Genomic DNA, 19733 nt, shown 5'->3' with positions numbered 1-19733 from the left:
TACAGTGGTCAACTGCCTGGCATTCAACAGTGAACCCCACTACATTTGCAAAGCAATAATCAGTTTACTGCCATTGTGCAGGGAGTGAGGCCTCAGTAAATCATTCTGGGTCTCAAATAATCAGCGTTGGTATACAGATATTAAGACAGATGCCATTAATTCAGCCCTTTATTTATCTGCCTGATAACCATCTATTTACCTGGCACTTTACAGAATAACATTGGCGAAACAAGATGAGGCAACACCACAATCAAAATTTTGAAAACAGAGGGTATATAAGGCTATAAGAACTCTCTTGCTAGATCAGATCATCTAGTCCAGTGATGGCCAAACTTGGCCCTCCAGCTGTTTTTGGACTACAGCTCCCATCATCCCTAGCTAACAGAACCAGTGGTCAGGGATGATGGAAACTGTAGACCCAAAACAGCTAGAGGGCTGAGTTTGGCCATCACTGATCTAGTCCAATTGCTGCTTTTTAAGCAGTGACCAGCTAAATACTAGCAAAAGCTCAAAATCAAGCCATGAAGGGGAAAGAGGGACTCATTCAATACACATTATAGAAATAATGACCGATTTCAGACTTTTTGTAATGTGTGAGATGAATGTGCACCACAATGTGTGTTTACACAAAACTCATGAGAGAAATCATTTTAGCGGAAAAAGAAGCAAGAAACACATGGCACAATTCATCTATTCAAGACAACCAGAATGGATCCATGTGGATCAGTCCAGTCCAGTCCTGCCACCATGACACCCCAGACGAATAATGTGAGTTCATGAGACGCTAGGCAATCTAAGCTTGAAACCTCATTGCTGCAAAGAAGAACTTGGTGCCTTCTCGTTTTGTCCTCAGTGACCTCTCCCCTCCCTACAAACTTATCTGAGGCAGATGTTTCAATTTCTAAAGTTCTTTTGTGTTCCATGACACCGCTATTCATTTTCATCCAGGCTGAAAGCTGTAATCAATACATCAATGAAATTAACCAGTAAATTAATTTATCACAAATAAAACTGTAAATGTGCAATCCATTTTAATCAGAGTTCTACAAATGAAAGAGACTTCAGCGATAATGGCCTGAATGCATTAGGGATGGGACTTCAGGTAATCCTTCTCATGTCTTATAGAAGTATTTGTCACTTTGGTGGTTAATCAAATTCAAGGTCACTGCAATTGTGTATAACCTCTCACATAAAAGCAGAAAGATTTACAAACATTGAAATCTTGGAATGTATAAAATCTTCAGTGGACTTCTATCAATAGACTGGTAGATCAATACGCGACAGCACACGTATTGCTACTGAATTATTACAATGGTATGCTCCCTTGGAAAGTTGAAACTGAAATCAGAAACCTGAGTAAAAGAATAGACTTCTTTAAAACAAGCCTTTCATATTGAGATCCAGACTTCATGTTTCATAACAAGTCATTGTAGGTGCTTAAAAATTGACTTACAAAACAATCCAACTCCCCAAAGTCTTTGACTGCAGCACAGGCAACCCTTTGCTTGGCTCTGTTGCTGGTGGGCCTTTGCCGCTGTTCCTCCTACCCCCGCCAAAAGCATGGCTGGGCAAAAGTGTCATCAGCAATATATCTTCCAATAGTAGTCAGTGTAAACTCCTGAAACTGGGCATTGCTGGGGCAGGGAGGGTTAAAGCGGGATTCTAAGCCACTCCAGCTACTGATGATGGACCTGATCTGGGCTACTACAGGGAGCACTACAACTGTGATGTAGAATGTAAAGCAAGAAGCACTGAATTTTGGCACCACATAGGATGCCGCTGAGATTTGAGACCCCAAGGTCTGCCACTGATTGTAGTGTCGGTATCAGAAAGAACACTGAATCTACTTTGTGACACTAGAGAGGAGAGCAATGTTGGTGGCCTACTAGGGATGGGTGGGCTAATCTGTTTTGAGACCATGACACTTTCACACGTGTTCATTTGTGAGTCTATGTCCCATTTCTACATTATTTTGTCATTTACCACTTTAAATACATATTTTCAAACATTTTCCCCAGAAAAACAATCTTTTCTTAATATAATTCAGAAAAGAACCAGAGACTTCCGGGTTGGCGCCTCCGGCAATGGCTGAGCTCCTCCGATCGGGAGGAACTTACTCCGTGGAAAATAGGGTCTGACCGCCACGGCGAAGGCGGAGACCCACTGAAATCACAGGTGGAAGAAGCCTGTGAACCTGGGATTCGGCTGGCACCTTTTGCGCCTCCCCTACTCGTGGGGAAACCCTGTTTTGGGGATCCGGAGCAATGTGGGGTGAGCGGCGCGGTGCTTTGAATCAACTGCTTCTTTCTTTCACGGAGTGAAGCCGCATTGCCGTTGCTGGAGAGCGCTGACTTTTTCCTGTGGACAATTGGATTTTAAACAACTACCCGTGAGTAGAACGAAAAATTGGATCTTTAAGTACCTTAATTTGGCACCAAAAGCAGGAAGGTCATAAACAGGAAGTCCGCCTTCCGCTTTTGTAAATAGACTGAAGCAAAGACGTTACAAGCTAAAGTCTTTGAAAGCTTTTGATAAAGGATTAAATCTCCATCGGTTAAAAATACAAAAAACCCCTTGGAAGAAGGTGAAGAGGGGGGAAATTTTGAACTTAGTAAGCCTGCAGGAGTGAGGGGAAGATCAAATTACCACAGCTCTGAACCTGGGAACGGGCTGCCAGATGACGCTTGGGGAAAGTTTATTGACAGAACAGATTTGACAGCTAGCTAAAATAAGAGCAAGATACTGTTTCCATTGTCCTCTTCTGCATTTAAAATGGAGGAAAAAGTAACTGAAAATCGAAACTATGTTTAATGCCTGAATTGTGCTTGAAAGAACTGATACAAGTGGAGACTGTTTCCCTCTAGAGGGAGGCTTTGAAATTGTTATAGGAGTGTAACTGGGAGGTCTCCAGCTGCAAGATAAGGATTCTGAGAACAAGAGATTGACCTTGGACTATTCAAAATGTTGATAGGAGAAGTTATTTTGACTGCATTATGTAAGACAAACTATTTGCTGGAAGAGATTCATAAAAAGATGGATGACATGACTTTTAAAACTGATAATTTGGAACAGAAAGTGACTAATATGAGACAAAAAGCGAGCACCAAAACAGAAATAATTCAGGACCTGGCACAGGAACCTACCTAGGCAGAACAAATGGTGGAGGAAAAGGAGAAAGTCGTTTTTGAAGCTAAAATAACACAAGCGGGATCCTTAGTTCTACAGAAGCAAATTGAGGACTATAAATTGAGGCCTTTTATGATTGAATCTAGAAAAAGCCAGATTTTGAGGATTGGATCCCGGCTTGGACTGAAGAAGGAAAGTTGGAAAGATCTCTCTATCCAGGGATTAATTGACTTTTGGGACATGGACTTGGATTTGAAGGAGATTGAAGTTTTGGGGGCCTTTGGATTTGGAGGAATCTTGAAATACGTCCTGAAACACTGTATAGACTCTAGATTCAACTATGGAAATTTGGCCAGAAGGAATAAAAGTAATGTTAGGATGGAGTTCTCTCAAGATTTGCTCTCTAGCATTAAAGAATATGAAAAAGATCTGCAGAAGGGACCTGGAAAAGAGTTAAGAGCCTCGGACATAAGATATCCAGGTTGATGGACTATATGGAATTGACGGAAAGGACTGGCAGAATCCGAAACCAGGGAGAGGAGTTGATGGAAGAAGATTGGAAAATTTAAAGTTTATATATAGAAATATAGCAAAATTAATGAGTGATAGAAAAATGGTGGATTGATATTTTATGGATTTAGCAGAAATGTTATAAGGAGTTAAGCATATATAAGTATTTTAGTTTTAATGTTAAAATAAGGTTTAAAAAATTGGTGAAAGGAGGGAAAGTAAAGTTACATTATATTGAGATAAAATACAGAACAAAAATTGGAAAAGATGGAAAGGATTTGCTGAAATAATTAATCAAATTAGAATACAAAAAAGGGAGGTGTGAGGAGGTCAAGGAAACAAGCAAATGAAAGATAAGTTGGGAAGATTAGTTGTGTTTTTTGTTTTTGTTTTTGTGGTTTTTTTCCGTTTTTTTCTTATTGTGATGTGTTGTTTTGTTTTTGTTTAATATGGTGTTATTACTTTTACTTTTGTTTTTTGTAACCCTTAAAAAATTTCATAAATATTATTATTATTTTAAAAAAAGAACCTTTTGTTTTTTGAACCAAGGTCTGTATCACAAAAATCAAAGAAGTGTGCAATCCAATATCTGCATTCTGGTCTTCATATTAGTCTAAGAAGTTAAGGTGTGTGTGTGTGTGGAGTACTCAGTCCCCAGTTCCACATTCTCCATAATAGCTGAGCATCCACACAGGCTTTTGTTCAGGCAATATACACATCTTTGTTTTGTTTCACAGTGCTTTGTTTTAATAAACTGCACAGTCATAAGAGGGAATTATAGAAGGTTTACCATATTAATTCTATGTTCTGTATAATCTCTTAGCTCATTAAACTAGGATTTGCCAAAGGCACTTCTGATCTCAACTAATTTACAGATTAATTTTTAAAGGAAATATTGTAATAAAAATCTTATTGGTATCCAATTAGGAAGGGGGGGTGAATCCCATCTCCTTTTGTACAGCAGCAATTTAAGAAGTACAGAAGTATCCAGAGTACTGCAGCATGCATTTTTATTTCTTGCAGCCAGTGACCAATGCCATACAAATGGCAACAAACAAACAAACAAACAAATCCAGGACTAATTTGTAATCTATAATTTTTTTAGAACATCAATTTAGCAAACTTAAATCTATGCTCAAATCATTTAAACTGAAAATCTCCTTGGCAGATGGCACTGTTTGGTGTAAAAAAAACTCGCTCATAACTATTCTACAACCATATATTAAGCTGCCCTTCAGGCAACTTGCTTCTCTACATAGGCCAGCAGCTACCTACGGTAATTTGAAATCACCTGACTGACCACCTTGAAATTTCTGAAATGTATAGATGAATTGATCTGAAGGTGAATTGTGTAAAGAGAAATATAGACTAGAGCGCAAAATGTTTTCATCTGGCCTGATCCACAGACACAAAGATGATCATTTGTTGGCCTTTTAAACAGGCCGGAATCTATCATAAACATAACCATTAGGCCTGCGTACACTATACATTTAAAGTGAAATTAAAGCATATGGCTTCCCCCAAAGTATCATGGGATCTGTAGTTTACCCGCACAGAGAGAGAGCTATAATTCCAAGCAGTATTAACAAACTACAATTCCCAGTATTCTTTGGGGGAACTCATGTATGTATGATGCGTATGCAGCCAAGATTAGTCTTACCCAACTGCTAAGGTGCTGTTGCAGAAACTGTCCATAATTCTGGTTTCCAACATTAGGTTTACTGTCTATGTCATGGGTCCACAGTGCTTCCTCTTTTAGCATTGTCAACATAAACAATCCACTTTCTGACATTTTTTTAAAAAAAACAAAGTATTCAATTTTAAACCCCTCATCTCACCCCTTTGCCTTTTTTAAAAAAAGCCTCAGCAAGAAAAATCCATTGTCTTAAGAAGGGGATTGTCTTTCTGTGTTTCAATTCCAATAGTCTACCTTCTCTCCTTCATCCTGCTATGTAAAGCAGAGGGCAGGGGTCATGCTGATAAATCGAGGAACTGCTCATTTTAGTTCCATACTTAGAAACAAGGGCACCGGAGCTGGCGAAGAACCTTTGTGATATTCACACAGCCATGCCCAACATTTTCTCTAAGTGTCAGTTTAATCAGAAAGGCTCCCAAACCTCCACACACCCCATATATGAGCTAGATCTCAGGGAATTCTTTCAGCTTGCTGTAGATATAGTAGATAATGTTAATAGAACAGTTAACCCATTCTTAATAGTTTGAAATCTTACAGAAGATCTTAAAGGAGATCACCAAAACATCTCTGTCCTTCAGAAATAATCTCTAATTATTGGACTATGTATAGCAGTGATGGCCACACTTGGCTCTCCAGCTGTTTTGGAACTACAACTGCCACCATCCCTAGCTAACAGGACCAGTGGTCAGGGATAATGGGAACTGTAGTCCCAAAACAGCTGGAGGGCCAAGTTTGGCCCTCATTGATGTATAGGAAAGATTCTAATTTCCTTGTGGCCTGTCTTTATAGGAGATCGGCACACCTTGTAACCCACAAAGGTGAGCACAATTCATCAATGGTGAATTATTTATTTTACTTACTTACTTATGCCATTTCTGTATCTTCAGGAGAAGAAAGAGCTAAGAAGCAAAACCAGCACAAATAAGTGCAATCCCAAAAATGGTTGGATGTCACCTTGTACTCCTCCTTCTAGCAATTCCTGCACCCAAGTTGTCACCAAACATATTGCTTTCCATTCCTTTAGACTCCACCATTGAGGCTGAGAGAAGGGTTCTTATCTTCTGGGCACCCCAGGACCTCCACATACACTGCCCAGGCTTGGCCCCAGGGAGGCCACTTTGGCGCTGCTAATGCAGAGGTTTGACTTCAACCCTGGAGGTGTACTCCTGCATCTAAGTTCATGCCATATGTATTGCTTTTGCTTTCCTCTGGACCAATCAGTGAGTCCGAGATGAGGATCTTGTCATCTGAGCAGCCTAGGCTTGTGCTGTTAATGCAGCAGTTTGACTTCACCCCTGGAGGTGCACTCTATTGTCTCTTGAGAAAGATGGCTGCCAGCTCCCTGGGGCCTTGGGTGCCTGAGCACCTACAGTATTCCCCATGAGCACCTACAGTATTTGTCACCCACAAATTTCAGCGTCAGAGCCATGCACACTGCATGGCACCCACAGCCCTGGGCACCAATGGGCACAGGACCAAGCTGGGACTCCTGATGCCAACAGTATTTTTAAAAAATATATCTCTTAGTGGTATACTAAAAGCAACTAAAAGCAACAACAACTTAGACAACAAATATTACAAAAATTAAAATGCTGCATTCATATAGAATAACTAATAAATATATATTATTGTCAACTCATACACCTTTGGCCCCACTTGGAGTGTCAGCCTGCAGAGACTCACCCAGGACTCCACCCACCCACCCCCAGCTCTCACCCAGGGTCCAAACTAACTCTCAGCTCACCCACGAAAGTCTCACAAAGGGTTGCTGCTGTCATCACCCTAGACTCTCACTCTAAGCTTGCATTTTATGGGGAGGCCCAAGGCACACAGAGCTTCCTCAGGCTAGCTATAGCTCATTAAGTAGTTTGCTGCCCTCTCCACATTCAGTTCCAGGTAAATCTAACCTGAGAATTTGGTGTATCCCACTTTCAGAGCATCAACAGTGTACAAATCAGGGTTTTATCAGCAAAAATATGAGCTTTCCAACCCCAGATTACTTGGTGGAATGACAAATCCTCTAACACTGGAGCTTCCTGATTTCCTAAGTAATTTCATGGCTGGTTAATAGGTAAAAGGAAACCCTTACGAAACTTTTCAGGAGGATTCCTCGCACACCCCCAGAGACACGCATACAAAGAGCTCCTCTCACAATTCTGTATTTGGTGCCTTCAAAAGAAAAGAAAAAAAGACACAGTTCATTTCCTTTGGGGAAATAAAACCAAATCAACATATTTTATAGCCGTCTAATAAATGGCAACTGCAGACAATGCCTTGTCTATTGCTGAGTCTAGGGAAGGCAAATTACATTTCCTCCCTTGCATTCCTATGATAGGTATTTTTAACAGCAATTTGTGCTGCAAAGACAATGGTTTGATCAATAATTATTATGTCACTTTCTGGTAAGAAACAAAACCTTCAGTGTAATTTAGCTGCCATGTAATTACCTCTTGAAAGAATGAAGCTGTTGCTGCAGCAAGCAGGCACAAGTAATTGAGTCTTCACCACAGTATCACCTGAAGTTGCTGGATGTCTGTGAAGTGCATGTGGTGGATCAATGTTTCCAAACTTGGGTCTCCAGCTCCCACCATCCCTAGCTAACAAGACCAGTGGTCAGGGATGATGGGAATTGTAGTCTAAAAACAGCTGGAGACACAAGTTTGGGAAACATGGTGGTAGATGGAGGTGTCCTTAGACCTGCCAAAGAATGCCAGAATCAGGGATACATAGAGGTACTAAAGCTTGCCATATGCTTTCTTAGCCCCAGCCTTCATGCATTGCCATTGAGGAACCTATTATTGATTGCATGTCCCAAGTATCTGCCATCTAGCTTCTGTAAGGAAAAGAATTACTGTCAGTTTGTCTGAGATGAACATGTCATGAAGGGCAATCTGATAGCTGAAAAGAGGTCCAAGGATACAGAGAACCCAAGGAACAGGAAAACAGAAGAGCTTCCATTGGTAATGGAGATATGAGAGTTGAAAAAAGGAGGACTCATGAGCTTTAGAAGGCTTGGGACTCTGGATCAGGTATTTATGGGACATAGGGTCACTTGAGTTGTGGCTTCTATGGTCATGACACAATTGTGACCTAGCAACCCTAAGGAAGCAATGGGGGGGGGGGGTTGAAAGGGGTTGAATTTCACATATTGAGCGGAATTCAACTACATTATTGGACTAGTGGAAGGATCAGTTTGGAATTCCCATATTATTCTCTAGAACAGATTTGGACGAAGCCAGGGCAGAAATGGGGAGAATATTCCATTGCACAAGGAGAACAATGAGAGAACATTCACCTTAACACCACATTGAATACAACCCATTGATCTGAATGAAACAGCTAAGGCTTTGGCTGTAGGTTCCTAATCATCCACAGTATTTCCTTGATCTATCTAATGTTCTTATTTTTGCTCACAAAGTAGGTTTTCTGACAAACACATAAAAGGCATGGCCTTTTACCCCATTAACTCACAGCTTCTATCTCATACACACTGTGATGAGGCACATGGTGAGACCAGCAGGCTATTAGAAGACCTGCATGTGATAATGTCCAGTATTTTTTTTACTAGCTCTCTGACTGCTGTGACAGATCTGCAGGCATTTGTGAGTTCATGTGTGAGCCTCTCTGTGCATATTTCTTTAAGCTGCCATTAAATTCTGGGTTAAGGCAATAATGAGCCATCTGCACCGTCTGGTCCTCCTGGAAATAGCCTTAATGCACTTTCCTTTAGATTACTAGTGCAACTTTTATTTGATATCAAAGCAACTATCATGCAAATTGAAAATTCAATAATGGGACAATACAGCAACGTGCTGTAAATTATGGAAGATGAGAAAGAGAAATAAAGACATGTTGGGGTATATACAGAGTATAATTTATCCGTCTCGATGCTGTTCAACTCAGCTTTGTCTTCGCTCTCCCAGAACAAATCTTCTTCTGCAGGTATGCACAGAACTGTAGGCTGAGTTGTTATTAAAAAAAAAAAAAATCCTCTCAGGAAATGCTGAATCTATGCAGTTGGCACTCAGAAGCACTTAAATAAACTTAATTCACTCCAAAACAGTAAGAACCATACAATGGTATTATGAAGTATCTATGCCTCAGGTGATTATGTAAGGCCAGCCCTACCATTAGACAGAGGGAGGAAGCTGCCTCGGGCAGCTGCTATTAGGTGTCATGTGGGAACAACAAATTGGTAATTATTTAATTTGACACTTTGCATTCTTAGTCTGAGGGAGAGGTAATTGTGGGATTTTCTGTTTCAGGAGTCACAATCCTAAACAAATGCTTTCCCTCTTCAGGTGTTCAATTAGAACACAAGAATAGGAAAGCAGGAACAGGCAGAGTGAATTTTGCTCCATTGCTGCTGCTGCATATGCTAGGTGCACTTCTCATATGCCGGTTATTCTGATTAAATTCTATCTGCAGATAATTATTGCTGTTATGGGCAATATGTTTGCACAATACCAGTATTAGTATGCACAACTGATAAGGAAACAATGGTTTATTCATCTCCTATTGGACCTAACAGAAAACATAATTTTAAAAAATGGGACAATGCCCACAATCCCCCGACCCCTTGAATACATTCCACAGAAGTGGAAATACTGAGGATTCACCCCAGATCTTTCACATTTTTTGTGGTAGAAGAAAATCAATTTCATGAGTATATCACTGCAGATCAGCAGCTGAATAATGACTATGTTGAAAATGTGAGAATGCCAATCATGAGAATAACAATATATTTTTAATAAACTGAGCAACTATACCAATATAAAAGGTAAGTGGGAAAAGGCTCATAGACAGAGCCTGGAAGAATCCGAAGTTCACTGGTATTTTCAGATGCAAATACTGGTTGCTTTTCCAGTCCTGTTAGTTGTCTGGCAATCAAATACACACTCTGAAAGATGAACAGAAAAGCTGCCAGAATTATATTTTGATCCTGTCAGTTTGACTCATAAGTCCCCCAACTATTAAAGCACTGAACTTGTGCCATTTTACTTAGTAGATCTCTATTTATTAACACAGCTTGTAGGTGTATCATTATGCCACATAATTTATAGTTGCAGGTACATATATTGAAAGGCATAATAATGCCCTACCAGTGAGTAAGCTAAGGGTATATTTTTAGCCCACTACAGCTATAGATGATACACTTCAATCCAGTGGTGACTACTGTTTAATTAAATAGGACACATTTCTTTTTATGTAGTTCCCTCACTCCACTTTATTTTTTTTTTAGTTACTAAGTACCAAATATGAGATACATTGGAAGTTTTATCCTCAAGAGATGCATTAGATGAAATGTTGATTTTATTCTCAAGGTGAAAGTGCAATGACTACAGTTAATGTCTGACATATGTTGCTGGATTGAAGTTGAGGGATTGAGGTTTATAATGACCACACACACAAAGATTTTGATGGCAAGGCCCCGAGCCCCACTCCACATGGACACCAATATTTTGGGTTAATGGGATAAATAAGGCCACAACTTGATTGGTTACAGATGTGAGTGGTATTGGCTTAGGCGTTGGAACTGAACCAACTATATCTGACTCCTGCCCACCATGCAGGTAGTCTCATAAGGGTCTGTGGCGTTCGTAAGGAGCCCCCAGTTGTCTCATGGACTGTTGACCCGTACACCACTAATCTGCTGCCACCAGCCAGGTCGTCCCTGGTAAAATCACTTCAGTCTCAGTCAAGTTCTCAATTAATAAAGAAGAGTGTATTTTATTTCAGACACAAACTTTTACAGCATTCTAAACGTGGTTGCTCTTTACTTTCTTAGTCTTATTTTCCTCTCTCTATCTCTTCTACCTCCCCACACTCAAGAACCCACTGCCCTAACTGTCTCTCTATTACCAACTGCCTTTCCCAACCAGCCAACCCACTCAAACCAACCAACTACCCACCAAAAACTCCCAACCAACCCTTTCCCAAACTCCTTTTATAGTCCCACTGACTCCACCCCCCTGGGTCCTGACTGTGCAACCTATTTAACTATTTCCCCTCCAGCACTCTCTCATATATGTTAATGTCACAGTGCCAACCACCAGAAGGGGGAACCCTGTTGATGTACATCAACTGTGAGTTCCCCCAGGGTCCCCAATGGGGTTGTGGCATGGCCCTAGCCCATACCCAGGCTTCGGACAGGATCCACACCCCTGGATCCCTTTAACAGAATACCCTTAAAGAGGAGGGGCAGGTGAAGACCATGACCTCCACTCCCATAAACCAAGTTTACCAATGCCTAACTGCCACACAAAGATCTCTGTACACACAAAAATACCAGGTCAGGGGAAAGAGTCCTGATGCGGTATTATCCTAAGTACCATAGTTTGCCTTCTGCAATGATTTTCCACATCCATTTGATATGTAATGAAGCAAAGCGGGACAATGAAAAGGGCTTCCCACTCCCGCATTAGTGACTCAATAATGGCAGCATCCATGAGGTTATGGGTAGCTGGTGTGAGCACACACATGCACACACACACACACACACACAGAGAGAGAGAGAGAGAGTCCATGATTGAAAGATCTGAAGGGTGGATAAGCAAGTAGTACCACAATCACTCTATTTCTGTAATCAGGGATGACCTGGGATATTTGGTTGTCAGAGCAGGAGCACCAATGCTCAGTGACAGAGTATCTGCTGTGCTTGCAGAAGGTCTAAGCTTTACATCTTTGGCATCTCCATGTAGGCCTGGCAGATAACCTACCTGACACCCCGGAGAGCTTTTGCCCGTCAGTGTGGCCAATATTGCATTAGATAGACTTATGGCCTGACTCTGTATAAGGCAGCTTTCTTTATTCCTAATAGCACCCCATTCCCCCTGCCATAGTTGTCAACTTACAGATTTGAAAATAAGGGACCAGCAGCCTCAAAAATAAGGGATCAGCAGCCAAAATAAGGGATTTTAGTCAACCAGCTCCTTTCCTTTCCCCCAGAACAGTCAATCGAAGGAGCCTCCAAAACAAATCCAAAAGCCCCCCTCCCAAGAGATCGCTGCCCGGCATTGTACTCAACCAGCTTCTTTCCTCCCCCCCCCCGCACCATGTGCCCCCGCTCCAGACAGACCTTTCCCCCGGCAAGGGTGAGTGGGCTGTCAATGACATATCCATCCGATTTCGAGCACAGGTATGTTCAACTTCTGAGCCCCTCCGAGCCAACGGCAGAAAGCCCAGCCAGCAGCCAAACGAAGCCTCAAGCGGTGGTTCCCACAGCACAGCAACCCAGAAAAGGGGATGCAGCAAGGAAAACCACCGTCACCTCTCCGCTGGGAAGCGCTGAGCAAAGGCGAGTCCCCAGGCAACATGGCCGATTTGATAGGCACAAGGCATGCAAAATCCACCCCCCAGTCATTCTTAGACTCCTTATTGGGTGAGCAACACAGCCAAGCAACACAGTTGGAGCCTCCCTCCTCCCTGGCCAGCAGGGAGGGAGGGAGAGGAGCTGCTTCCTTTGAAACCCGGGAAATTTACGGGACATCATCAATCCGGGACAGCAGTGGGGAACGGCGCTGGGATAAGGGAGTTTCCTGCCAAATAAGGGACGGTTGACAGCTATGCCCCCTGCCAAGTTGCCAAAGCAATGTAACTTGTGGGCATTCAATGGCACCGTATATTAGAAGATTCAGGACAGACAAAATGAAGCATTTCTTCACAGAGAACACAGTTTAAAACGATGGAATTCAACCCTATGGAATTCAGACGTCCAACCAACACGGCTTAAAAAATTAAAGGATTAGATAAACTCATGAAGGACAGGGCTATCACTGGCCTTTAGCCATAATGGCTGTGTTCTCCTTCCACTGCTTGAGGCCTCTGTGTACCAGTTTCTGTGATTCACAAGTGGAACGTGTGCTGATGTATCCAGATTCTGCTTGCCGGTTTCCAATAGGCACCTAATTGTCCACTGTGGGAACAGGATGGTGGAATAGATGGCCTGATGACCTGATCCAGCAGCCTCTTCTTATGCTCTTAAGGTGTATAGTCCCTAAGGCTAATCAAATTATTTCTGCACCTGAGAAAATGCCACAAAGGCCTCTCCCTTCCCTGGATGTAACAATACCAAAATAATAGATTAAATTAAATTAAAAATTAAAAAAAGGAGTGGGAATGTTTTGATGAATATATGGTAAAATATTGCTCAAAAAAAGATATGCTAATATGCCTGGATTAAAATGTGAAGTAGCTGAGGGAAGGTAAATTAGTAAGGAAAGATAATAAGAATGTTTAGAAGATTTGAGAAGATTGTAAAATGCAAAGATAAATGTAATCTCAGAATATAGAGGAAATTGAGTGGGGGCGGAGGGAAGCGGGGGGAGGAACAAAAGAATATTAGGTTTGTTTGATTGATGGTTATATATACGGGGGGTGGGGAGGATGTGGTGATGGTTTTTGTTTATTTATATTGTGATGTAATATGGGGGGGGGAAATAAACAGTGGTACTTCTGTAAAAAAAAGTAAAATAAATATAATAGATTAAATTACAAAAAATGGCTGCCTTTTCACAAATCAGCTGCCTGAGACAGCCACTTTATTCTGCCTAATGGGAGAGTTGGTCTTACACTGTAGTGTTAAGTGGAGCTGTCCAGCAACTAATATATATATAAGGTATCTGTTTTTTTTCCACTTTTTAAATCATAGAATCATAGAATTGGAAGGGACCATGAGGCTAATCTAGTCCAACATCTTCACATGGTGCAACCTGTGCGTGTACATGCACTGAGGAAACATATTGGATTACAGTGTCCGCAAACACTAATCCTGCTTTCTAGGGATTTGGGTGAGTGAAATGGCTGTAAAGGGAAACACCATGCTCTTCCCACCTATTGTGGAGAAGCAGAAGCTTGGATTGGATGTGTCAGTCAGATGGTACTGACCGTGGTTGTCTGGTGGCCACTATCTTCATGAGGAAATTCTATAGGTAGGTTCAGCGGAGAGTTAGTATCAGGATTCAGCCCTGCCCAGACTTCAAGATTGAGCTCTCTTCAGATGACATACAAGAGGAGCAGGACCCTCCTGTAGATCTCAGATCTCCACTGAAGAGCCAGTGGATCCAGCTATCCCTGTTCCAGGGCTACCATCCCTATACCTTCCAAGGTCCCATGTTTCCCAGGGCCACAAAAGCAGCAAAGGTTGTGAACTAGGCAAAAAGCTACAGCCTTCCTGTCCTGAGGGAACATTGGATGAACATGTTTGAGACATTGGCAAGGATGAAGTGTCAACAGTGTGCAGCATACTGTTCATTTGTTTATGCTCGTTGCGGTTTACTAAACTTCATTGCACACATCACATAGAAGAATATGCAATGCAATGGTCAGCGTTCCTGGCCAGAGGTACACACAATTATCTGGTTGCTTCTTGCAGTCAATTAACTTCTTTGGCAAGTTGGCGATTCCATTTTTCCTCTTTGAATCTGATGCTAATTAATTGTGAATCACCTTTCCACCCAGAGGGACAGCACTTCATTTTCTATGAACCCACTCCTCCAGATTAGAAGACACAGGTGAGCAGGATTCCATTCACTTACTGTGGCTTTAATAGTGTTTCTTTCCCAAGGAGGAGGAGGATGGATAAGGATCACCAGTCACCAGGAGCACATCATTCAACAGCAGGGGAGAGGTGAATAGGAGGAAAGGCTAGCTCATCGTGTTATTCTTGGCAGTGTGCCTAGGCAATGATGCACACAAGCAGGTCTCAGTGATTTAACAAATTCTTCATACATATATGCACATCCCAGCTCTAGTCCATGTAATCCTGTACTTAGGATAAAGCGTCCCTGAAACTATATCTTTACAACACGACAAATGGCAGCATTGCAATTCACACTGCACTGGGTTCCTTTGGGAAGTGGAGGATATAAATAATAATAAAAAACACACAAAAAACAAACAGATATGGTTCTGTTGAGGATTAGGGACTTGGAAAGTATTTGTGTATGCTTGGTTTTATCCTGTGAACCAACCTGAGACCTGCAGGTATAGGGTGGCATATAAATTCGAAAATAATAATAAAATAAATTATCCTTACAAAAATTGCAGCAATGAGAAACAAACCACTGATGGTTTAAGACAACCAACAACTCATGCTGAATCATCAGTTGACCTGTTTCCAGGTCAGTGGTCTAATATACATGCAACATAAGACAGAGGAAGGCACTTTGTTGGGTTTCTTGCATCTAACTGACCTGAGCAAAGGCCAGTCTATAGAAGTAAAGGTAAAGGTACCCCTGCCCATACGGGCCAGTTGTGACCGACTCTAGGGTTGTGCGCTCATTTCACTCTAGAGGCCGGGAGACAGCGCCGTCCGCAGACACTTCCGGGTCACGTGGCCAGCATGACGAAGCTGCTCTGGCGAGCCAGCAGCAGCGCAGCACACGGAAACGCCATTTACCTTCCCGCTATGAAGCGGTACCTATTTATCTACTTGCACTTAGGGGTGCTTTCGAACTGCTAGGTGGGCAGGAGTTGGGACCGAACGACGGGAGCTCACCCCGCCGCGGGGATTCAAACTGCCGACCAGCAAGTCCTAGGCACTGAGGTTTTACCCACAGCGCCACCCGCGTCCCCCTATAGATGTAAGATATACTATAGAAGTAAGATGGTCCAATAATAAAACCTTTGTGTTAGTTAATTTGGTGAAAGGAAATAAATAGTAAAATAAAAGAAGAACTCCCTAGATGCCTAGATCCAGGTTTGAGGCAAGTACAGTGGTACCTCGGGTTACATACGCTTCAGGTTACATACGCTTCAGGTTACAGACTCCACTAACCCAGAAATAGTACCTCGGGTTAAGAACTTTGCTTCAGGATGAGAACAGAAATCGTGATCCGGTGGTGCGGCAGCAGCAGGAGGCCCCATTAGCTAAAGTGGTGCTCCAGGCTAAGAACAGTTTCAGGTTAAGAACGGACCTCTGGAACGAATTAAGTACTTAACCCAAGGTTAGAGAGCCCCAACAGAGTTTGACTTATAGCAGTTTGGCAGCCAGTGCACACTTTTCAGGTCTGGTGTTACATGTTCCCACTAGGCCAGGCATCCCCAAACTCTGCCATCCAGATGTTTTGGGACTACAACTCCCATGATCCCTAGCTAACAGGACCAGTGGTCAGGGATGATGGGAATGGTAGTCCCAAAACATCTGGAGGGCCAAGGTTGCCTATGTCCCCACTAGGCCCTTAAGACTGATTTGGAAGCTGCATAACAGTCCACCTGCCACAACTGCAGCTTCCAAATCAGTCTTAAGGGCAGTCTCACCTAGAGTGCACTGTAGCATCTCTGGGGCCAGGTTGTATCCAAGGCACATGCTCCAGTTGCCCCACCCTAGTGACAAGTACATATGGGTGCCAGTTCTCTGTATTTCTCTGGATGCAAAAATGAAATATGCTTCTGTTTATTTTATCTTATCACATTAGCTTAGTATTACTTCTTGCTCATAACAGCCATTCAACCATGCTTGGCATTTAACATACACTACAGCAGTAAAGATGGTAATCTTTTAAATAAGTTTTAGGCTTATCTGACACGACATTTTTCTTACATATGGCTATCTGCAAGTAGTGTGATTAAGGATAAAAAAAATGCCGTTATTTTCTTTCCTCTCTCTAGTAAAGCTCTGCTTTAAGAACATCAGGTGTAGCATAAAATATAAACGATTATATACAAGAGACTCCCCTCACCGTCTTCTTATAAACCCCCTCTGTGCTCCCCACTATTTACTTTTTGCAGCAACAACATTGCAGCTTCATTGGCATGACTAGCACTGAGCTGCAAATCAGGATTTAAAGGAGAAGTTTAAGAAGAAGGGCTGCCTTTAAATTTGATTTTAAAAGAAACATGATGAAAAGCTTAACCATTCCATTTGAGAACATCACACACAGCATGAGTCTGTAGCATCTCTGACCATTAACTGCATCACAAAAGGGATCCCTCTGTACAGCAGCAAATTCTGTCGCCAGCAGGGGAGGTGGAATCCCAGGAGCTGGGGACACAAAACCAACAGGAGGAGATCTGGGGAATTCTTAGCAGCAGGCTTTGAAAGCCAAGGTGCTATGATGCTCACTTAACAAACTCCCTAAAAGGACTGGAAGCAGCTGTTAGCTTTCCTTCAAACAAAAGCCTTTTGTCCTGCTCTGTTACTTTATTACCCCTCTTCTCTTCTCTGCCTGAAAGGCCAGCTCTTCCATTAGGGAGAGTGAGGCTGCCACCTGTTTAGCATCATGGAAGGACGGACAAATTGGTAGTCATTTAAGTAAAATGTATTCTACACGCACTTCCACTTGTGACATTTTTTTGCCTCAGGTATCAAAATAAATTGACTGACCTGGAATACCTTGACTGTGGTGTGTGAGTGGGTGGGTGGCACTATTTACCTTTTCACGTTAGATAGCAAAATATCTTGTGCTGGCAATACTGTCCTTCATTGCACTCCAGAATTCGAGATTGGGATATTTTTTTAGAATTATTTCCAGAAGTGGAGAATAAGCAGGTTAAGACAGTTTGCAGCCCATTATGTCTTACAACCAGGCAACCATTGGGAACATATTTGTTAGTATGTTATGTATTTTTGTGTTTTTATATTGTGAACTGCCCCGTGATCCTCAGATAAGGGGCAGCATAGAAACTTCCAGTTATGAAGACCAGGACAGGCCAAGATGGAATGTTAACCAAGCACAAAACTTGTGGTAGCCCTATACCTGTGGGGTTTTAAACCCAAAGATTTTCACTGGAGCACAATAACTATTTTTATCCTGATCAAACTATCATATCTGATATTTGCATCCAATCTTAGACAATGACAATGGACATAGTTCATTAAAATAAAAATGCTTAAATATGTACCCAGGACACATTATTTCATGTTTCCTTCTCCCTTTCTTTTAAGATGTGCTCATAATTATTTATTGCATTTGTGTTCTGTTTTTTCTCAATAGAACCCACATAATAGTGCACATAACAACAAACAACAACCGCAACGATAAATGAATCCCACTCTTCTGTGAGAAGAACCCCAGAGAGGCATACAGAATAACCATAAAATGATACAATATAATCATAATCATACAGCTAACAATTTCTAAAAGCAATAACAAAGAGCATATAAAACCATCAGCCTAACATCAGCAAGGCTAAAAGATATTGCACATTAAAACTGACAGTAGTAAAACTAGATGTTACATATTAAAAGGCTGTTGAATTCTTATCTGTCCTGTGAGATGGGCTAAGCTTCCCTGAGGTTACATCAGGAGCTTAATGACCAAGTAGACATTTAAGTCCAGGTCCTTCAGCTCTTTCAGCTGGAGGAGAAAGCAAGGGAATGGACTCAAGGAAGTGACGCAAGAGTTTGGGAAAGTGATGCAACAGCTGAAAGAGATCAAAGGGGTGTAGAAACTTTTTCAGCCCGGAGGCCTGGGCAAGCAAATGTAAATTTTACTTTTGCAGAGAAGGATATGTTCTACACACATTCTACATATGCCAGAGAAGCAAGCGGTATTACCAGGTCTCAACGACTCATTGCAGCCAGGCAAAAACATTTTAGATATTAAGATCAGCAAGTGAGGCATGTGGCCTGGAGAACTTCTGAAGATCCAGTTAAAGCAGGCTTCCTCAAACTCAGCCCTCCAGATGTTTTGAGACTACAATTCCCATCATCCCTGACCACTGGTCCTGCTAGCTAGGGATCATGGGAGTTGTAGGCCAAAACATCTGGAGGGCCAAGTTTGAGGAAGCCTGAGCTAGAAAGACTTGGAGGACCACATTGAAATTTACCATACAACTTCCTCAATCCTGGATAAATTTGAGATATAAATGGAAAACTGTCTTTGGCCATATTTGTCTGTGGACAATGTTTGACTTTGCTTTAGGCCTTGTATCTCTAAGGTGAAAGCTCTGTGTATCCTGCAGAGTTGGAAAGCAGTTCAGTTTGAAATCAGAAGTGTCAATAAGGACTGCGTTTGGAAAGGATGTCCTTCAGGGATTCGAGCATTTTCCAGGTGACGAAGTCAAGATTGGATGAAGGAGCTGAAGTCACATCTCTTGAAGGATGTGAAGATTTGGAAATAAATTATCTGCAAGCAGGGCTGGAGGGAAAAATTTGATTCAGGTCTCCTATGAAGCCTATTCAAATTTACACTTTATAAAACAAATCAAAATGCAGCTATCTTTTGAAATCCACACGTATCGGAATTTTACTATGTAGTTTGTTAACCAATGTTTACAAAATAGACATATCACAGGAAAGTGTGCATAAGAATGAATATTGCTTAAAACAGCGTATTTGAGGAAATTGCTTGCCAAAATGTGCATTAGTTAGAACTGCATATAAAATGTATTTAATTAGAATGAATTTGCCCTTAAATGCTGATGAATTTGTATGGTTGTTGTTTTTTAATGCAAATTT

This window comes from Podarcis cretensis (assembly GCF_951804945.1).
Source record: "Podarcis cretensis genome assembly, chromosome: 7".
Classification (NCBI taxonomy): domain Eukaryota; kingdom Metazoa; phylum Chordata; class Lepidosauria; order Squamata; family Lacertidae; genus Podarcis; species Podarcis cretensis.
Note: the sequence above shows the minus strand (reverse complement) of the source record.